This window comes from Erithacus rubecula (genome assembly GCF_903797595.1).
Source record: "Erithacus rubecula genome assembly, chromosome: 2".
NCBI classification, from domain to species: domain Eukaryota; kingdom Metazoa; phylum Chordata; class Aves; order Passeriformes; family Muscicapidae; genus Erithacus; species Erithacus rubecula.
In genome coordinates, this window is record NC_136685.1 from 16,230,009 (window position 1) to 16,237,482 (window position 7,474).

Sequence of the window (7,474 nt, forward strand, 5' to 3'; positions counted from 1 at the left end):
CCTTAACCACATAGCTACAGCATCTCATTTCATCTCATCTGCACCATGGCACCAAGCTATTTACTGCACAAGAAAATAAGAAATGCAGGATGATTAGCACTGTGGGTCTTTGGCATTGTAACAGAGCACACCAATGTGTAAAAAGAAAATAGTGCTCTTGAGGATATGTTGACATTTCCTAACATTAGGTATACATTTCCTGACTTGTACATTGGAAATTTACATAAACTATCTGGAGTACCCTGGGTCCTGAGACAGCACTCTACAATAAGGACAAATGCTACTCTTTGGCATCACCAGAGATTGAAAGATAACCACCTGCTACTTCTGAAACTGCAGGAGAATAATTCTATTATCTTTGACAGAATATATTGTAGCAGTGATAAATACTGCAGCAGAATTAACACATTTTTTAGCTATTTCCAGAATATCAAAACAATAGAGAATTATCTAAAAAGAGTTAGGACATTTATGTTCATTTGTATTGGTTTGCATAGCAAGACTTTTGAGGCTCCAAGGCTCCAAGAGAGGCTCACCCTGGCCAGGGCTGAGCCCATCAGTGACAGAGGTGGCACTCCTGGGGTAAGGGTGTCCTGGTTTCAGCCAAGGACATGGTTAATTGTTCGCAATAGCCAAGAAGAAGAGTGGCTGAGGGGGCATGACCAGACTCTGATTTTATTCAATACCACCTCATGTCATTACCAGGGATGAGTAAAGAGACTATCTCCCTTCCAAGAAGAGCATCCTTTTACAGGGGTGAGAAAATGCAGTGGGGAAGAGCTGGTCAGTATTTGCTGCAAGTTTTCCATGTAAATAATTTCTTTGCCTCATATTTTTTGTTAATAATATCGTTGTTGTTACTGTTTGTTCTCTTATCTCAATGTTGCTTGGAGTTAATAGTTCTTACCTCAAGCTGTGATTTTTTACTTTTGTGCCTCCAGTTCTCAACTCCATCCTGCCAGAGTGGGAAGGGCAAGGGGGAGTGAGTAGTGGTGTGGTTTTAGCAGGATTACTGAATTGGAGAATACCAGTCCTAAACAACAATGCATAATTGAGAAGGGAGGAAAAAAACTGTGCATGACAGCAACAGAGAGAAAAGTGAAAATATATGAGAGGAGCAGCCCTACAGATGGAGCAGAAGGAGGGTGAGGAGGTTCTCCAGACACTGCAGCCCCTGGTGCAGCCCATGGTGAGGCAGCTGTGCCCCTGCAGCCCCTGGAGCTCCACAGCAGAGCAGAGATCCACCTGCAGCCTGTGCAGAACCCCAGACTGGGGCAGGGGATGCCCAAAGGAATCCCCATGGGAAGCCCATGTTGGAGGAGGCTCCTGGAGGCACCTGTGCACAAAGAACTGCACCTTGTGAGAAGGACTCCTGTTGGAGAAGTTTGTCTCCCATGGGAGTGACCCAACAAGAGGAAGGAGCAGCTATGATGTGATGAACTTACCACAGCCCCCAGTCTCTTTGTCAATGCCACTAGAGAGAAGGAGGTAGAGAAACCAGGAGTAAAGATGAAACCAGAAAGAGGGGAGAGTTTTGGGGAAGGTATTTTCAAATTTTGTTTCATTTCTCATTATACTACTTTGATTTTTTTGTTACAAAATTAATTTTCCCCAAGAAGAGTCTGTTTTGCCTGTGATAGTCCATGGTGATCTCTCTCTCAGATCTCAATCTGAGCCTTTCCTTTTTTCCTCTCTCCTGCCCAGATGACAGACTTAAAATTTTCCTATCACTACTTCCTCCATTTCCCCCTCTCATAAAAAGCCACTGCACTCTAGTTACATGGCTGCATAACTGTTCAAAAATAACTGAAATACTTCAGAAAACATTTCCCATCTTAAGTCAAAGCATGGAATTTTTTTGTGTAAGCTGTTAAAAGTTTTAGGAAATAATATAGGGATGCATAATGGAAAGTTTCTGGTTGCTATAATCTAAAATACACATATATATCACACAATCACAGCATGGTTGAAGTTGGAAAGGACTCCTGGAGGGCATCTGGTCCAACCCTCCTGCTCAAGCAAGATCATTTGAAGCAGTTGTCCTGAACTGCATCTTGATGGTTTTTGAGTATCTCAAAGGACAGAGACTCCACAACCTCCCCGGGCAACCTGTGCCCACACTGGGTCACCCTCACAGAACAACTTGCTTGCTGATGTTTAGACAGAGATTTCTGTGTTTCAGTTTGGGCCCACTGCCTCTGGTCCTGCCAATTAAAGAGGATGCAATGGCTTGTGGTGAACGAAACATAGGGATGCTAATTTATGGATTTTGTTCTAGTGCCTAACCAAACTCAGGGGCACAGGATGGTTCCTGGAAGAATCTTCAGTTCATTTGTGAGAAAGAAAGACATAAGTCCTGCAGTTCAAGCTGAAACATCCTGAAACAGATCAATTACTCATGGGTTCCAGATCTGGCATTAGGCATCTTTGGCATTTTCACATCCAAAGCTGTGAAATATTACATCTATTCAATTCAACAAGAGTTTTTGTTCCAGAATTAACACTTATACTCACACATCTCAGCATGAATTAGCACAAGGAATTTTTAAATTATGTAGTGGGAAAAACCTGCAGCTTTTAATTCCCTTTAACCTTTGCTGAGTTTCTGATCTTTAAATTGCTCCTACAGCTATTTAATTTCTTCCCCAGCATTACCAGCCATTTTTGTTTGGTTATTATTGTTTTTATTTGTTTTGTCTTGCTTGAATGGAGGAAGGTAATAGCTGTGTCACAATGACAGAGCACTAGCTCTGGGCACCAGCCCTGGTGCTGCTGCAACCATGTCAGAGGGAGCAGAACTCTGGTCTGCCTGGGATGGGCACTAGAACACCTGCCCCAGCCCAGTATGGCCATGGAAGACACAGGTGAAAAAAGCCTGAAAGGAGAAGGCAGGGAGGACTGGGGAGAGGAGGAAAGCAAGGTCTTCTCTGGCAATGGAGGAAGATTGCTCCTCCCTTGCTTATCTTGTGTATTACAGATGGACACAGACAGGGATGTGATCAGACCATAGCATGCTACTGTCTTCTCTCTCCTGTGCCACTCAGTCAGAGTGTTGCCAGTGCTCTACAAGACAAATGGGCACCCTGTCATCATCTTACAGGAGTCTGGAAGCTTCCCATAATCATGGGAAGCAGCTCCAATCTCCCTGGCTGGACCCTCAGATGAGCTCCAGGCACCAAGCCCTAACAGTGTAGCGTCCATGTCACAGTGGGCAGAATGATGGTGGTGGCCCTGTTAGAGTGGGGCTGGTGACACGGCTGGCCCAGGATGAGGCTCTCGTAACTGACAGGGAAATTTGGGCTGGACAGTCCTGGTGAGAGGCTGGCAAAGCCTTGGGCAGGGTGAAAAGGGTTTCTCATGTTGACAGAGGGTGGCTGCTCCATATGTTGACTCTGCTGTCTTTGACAGCCACAGCCCCATAGAGAGCCACAACCAGATAATGGCACTTGTCAGTCCTCTCCCTCCTCCACTACTCCACTGGAGAGCACTGCAGAAAACTGTGCAACATCAATCTAAGCTTCAGGAAACACAGATATCTTCATTCTGTACCACATCATGCTCCTATGGGTGCTAGAGGGCCCCCAGAGCTGTGGATGAAGGGAGCTCCACTGCACCCACCATCTCTGTGGCCTGTCATGGTCCCAGAGGCAGCTGGAATAACACCAGAGCTATGGACTCAAGGAGCTCCACACTACCCCACTTTCCTTGTGAAACTTCTATGTGTCTAACCTCCTTACAAACATGCAAGGAGAAACCAGAACTCACCTTGTGAAAAAGACAAGTCCTGAACTTCGTCAGCAGTTCTTGTCTTAATAAAATAAAAAAAAATTGAGGAGAACACCTATTACATACTAGTGCTGAAATATCTACCTTTGCTATTTTCTGCTGATTTCCTAAATGTTTGTTCTCACAGAGAGAGCAATGGCAATTTATTAATATCCACTATTCAGCCCTGAGGATATATTTACACTTCCCAGGAGACAGTGTATATATATGAATAAATATATATGTGTGCATATACTCATTTACATATATATATTAGGTGCATATTATACACATAAAGGGAAAGTCACTATAAGGAAACAGTGCCAGGTTTTGAAGGCAACTCACCTAGCAACTCTGAAATGATTGTCCCTGCAGCCTCTCCCTGCTGTGTATGTGGATCCATTAGCTGAAAGTATTCACAGAATGAGAAAGAATCCGTGGTCTCTGGCAGTGGAGATCAGTTGTGCCTGTTTACTGAGAAAGAAGATTTCTTTTTCTTTTACTGTTCAATTTTTACCTTATTGATTTTTTGCTTTTTCTATTTGATGAATATTGATTGTACTCATGCAGTGTTGCATTCATACTAGCACTTTATTTCTCCCTTGTTTATTCATCGTGGTAATTTACTAGGGGTATGAAAACTGCTGAGTATCACAGAATTACAGTATCACAGAGGTTGGAAGGCACCTCTGGAGATCACCCAGTCCCTGCCCAGAGGAGGGTCAAATACAGAAGACTGAGTATTCTGTCAGAAATCATCTGCTGACACACCAGAGGGTCCTGTTACTATCCAAAAGGACCCCAACAGGCTGGAGAAATGGGCTGACAGGAACCTCCTGAAATTCAGCTAGAAGTGCTGCACCTGAGGAAAAACAGCCCCACTCAGCAGTGCCTGGGGCCACCCAGGCAGAAAGCAGCTCTGCAGACCTGGGGGTCCTGGTGGACCAGATTGGTGGACATGAGCCAGCAACCTGCCCTTGCAGCAAAAAAGAGCAATGGTATCCTGGGCTGCTTTAGGGAAAGTCTTGCCAGCAGGTCATGGTGATTCTGTACCTTTTTTCAGCTTTGGTGAGCCACATCTGGAGCACTGTGTCCAGTGGAATCCAGTGTATTGTCCCTCCACCAGATAACAGGGTGGCAAACGTCCTATGAGTACTAGGGCCTACAGCTTTGAGGAGTCTTCCTGATGCTTGAAGAAGGTTCTCAGCAGCCATCACCTGCCTGCAGGTAGAGCTCTGCACAACCCTGCTGCTCTCATACATGAAGGGCAAATCTTTCTCCTCACCAGCCCAGCCTGTCCTAAAGAGCCTGTACCCTTCCATCACAGCACTCCATTTGTGTGAGCCATTCCACGACCTGTCTGTGCAGCTGAACACAGCCCTGCCTGCTCCCCATGCTGCAGATGTAGCACCTTGGGCCAGCCTTTCTTGTGCTGATTCCCCAAAGGTGTGAGAGCCTCTCCCTGTGCCACCCTCTCAGCATTGATGTGCCCGTGCTGCAGGCAGGGCCCATCTGCCTCTTCCATTGTTTCCAAGCTGTCTCCTGCCCACATCAACCTGCATCGTCTGCTTAAAATTCATAGAATCATAAAATGATTTGGTTTAGAAGACCTCTTAAAGATCATCTGATTCCAACTCCACTGTGGCTAGGGTCCACTAGACAAGTTGCTCAAAGTCCAGTTCACCCTGGCCTTGAACCCCATGGGTGAGGTAAAAATCCAGTCCAAAACCCCTGCATCTATCTCCCTGCTGACCTTCTCCTTCTTCTCTTCACCCCCTCTCCTCCGCATCCCCAGTGTCATCCCCACACACCAGCTTGCCCAGCTTGTGGGCAGTGATGGTTCTGCTGCCTTGTCCAGGTGGATCCGTCCCTTTCTGGCAGCCTGCCATCCCAGAGACGGTCTCTGCAACCGAATCCCGCCCATCCACACCGTCGGGAGGCGGCGGTGGGGCTGAGATGCGGGATCGGGATGCGGGCCGGGATGCGGGATGAGGATGTGGCTGATGCGGGCCGGGATGCGGGATGGGATGCGGGATGGGGATGTGGCTGATGCGGGCCGGGATGCGGGATGGGATGCGGGATGGGGATGTGGCTGATGCGGGCCGGGATGCGGGGCCGGCGGCTCCCTCTCCTGGCCCTGCGGCGGCACGGCGGGGCACTGCCGCGGGCTGGGACCTGCGCTGCCTAAAGACAAAACACAGTCAAGATTTCTGTTTGGGGTTTTTTGTTTGGTTTTTTTTTTGTTGTTGTTTTTTTGTTGTTTTTTTGTTTGTTTGTTTCCCGAGGCATTCATATTGCTTCCCATGGCCGTGCCTCCCCAAAACAGAGCGCCTTTTCTTTGCACATGTCAATTCAACATAGATAGAGTTAGCGCTGAATGTCTCCTGATACCTGAAGGAAGGAAAAGGAAAAAAAAAACAAACCTGCTGACTGGGCATTCTGAGCAAGTGGAAAAATTGGGTTCAGAACCTCTCGTGAGGAAGAAACAAATAATTCCTTGTCCTGTGTTTTCTTGATATGTGCACTAAACACCAATCTCTAATGGGAATGGGAACAGCTCCTGCATTTAATGAGTCTGTACTCTGCTTCCTTGCAACGCTGGCCTGAGATTGAGCTCCTGCTTCTGGATTACAAGTGGGAAGAAGCAATATTCAGTCTTAAATTCAGAAAGGGTTGGCAACTCCGGAGGTGGGGGGGGGGGGGGAAACAGGTAAATAAATATATAAAAAATATAGAAATATAGAAATATAGATTTTTATTTTTTTTAATCAAATCACTGAAAATCTGGAGAGAATCCAATGTGACAGCAGCTTGCATACTTTCAAAAAAACTCAGCAATGTTCTCACACAGCTCCAGTGTATGTGGCTGAGCAGCATGGAAGGTGGGCATTATTTGGTGCATTGACCCCTTGTGCTTTATAAAACTTCTGCAAACAAGAAGAGCAATAGTGAATTTATGACAAACTATTAAGAGTTTGTCCATAGGGAAAATTCAAGAGAGGTTCATTGCTTTAAATGGATTATCAAAGCCTCATTAAGCTTCTTTGAGAACCCCTTATTTAGTATTAAATTGTCTTTATTCTTACTCTGAGGGGGTTTTAACACTTTAAATATACACCTTCGGTGCATTTAGATTGATTTTCCTCAGTATCCCTGTTAAGAAAGATCCCATGCAACTGGATTTTAGGCAGTTTGCAAACAGCACAAAAGACTTCAAGATTCATCCCCTCAATCCAGAACCAATCCAGGACTACTGTCACTGTGGTGAGGAACCTTTCCTGTACTGTCTGCATTGTAATTTCAGATCCTGTCTAGAGGTGCAGACTCAAAAGCAAGATTTCTCTTGCCTGCATAAGCCCTTAGATCTCCATGTGAAAGGTAAGGTGACAGGACTAGAAGAAATGGCCTCAAGTTGTGCCAGGGAACATTTAGATTGGACATTAGGAAAAATTTCATCACTGGAAGGGTGCTCAGGCATTGGAACAGTTCTGGTGGTATCACCATCCCTGAAAGTGTTCAAAAACATGTGGATGAAGCACTTGGGGATAGGGTTTAGTGGTGAATATGATGGTGCTGGCTTAATGGTTAGACTTGATATTTTCTAACCTCAGTGATTCTGTGCCTGTTGAAGTTAGTCACTGCTCTGAACTTCTTTGGAAAATAGGAGAATGCTGGTATGGAAGTCCACAGGAACACTCCCTCTGTGATT

The 7,474-nt window shown here is 45.7% G+C and overlaps 1 long non-coding RNA gene across 3 annotated transcripts; it reads right to left on the reverse strand.

Moving 5' to 3' along the window:
• Positions 1–2,979: 2,979 nt before the first annotated feature.
• On the reverse strand, positions 2,980–5,657 carry LOC306798540. Of its 3 annotated transcripts, none has more exons than XR_013773390.1 (3): positions 5,519–5,657; positions 4,111–4,239; positions 2,980–3,063 (listed from the first exon to the last, which is right to left on the reverse strand). It is a non-coding gene; the product is annotated as an uncharacterized lncRNA (long non-coding RNA). The 3 variants fall into 3 exon arrangements; XR_013773391.1 differs by lacking the exon at positions 5,519–5,657 and adding an exon at positions 5,051–5,227; XR_013773392.1 differs by lacking the exon at positions 5,519–5,657 and adding an exon at positions 4,983–5,227.
• Positions 5,658–7,474: the final 1,817 nt, after the last annotated feature.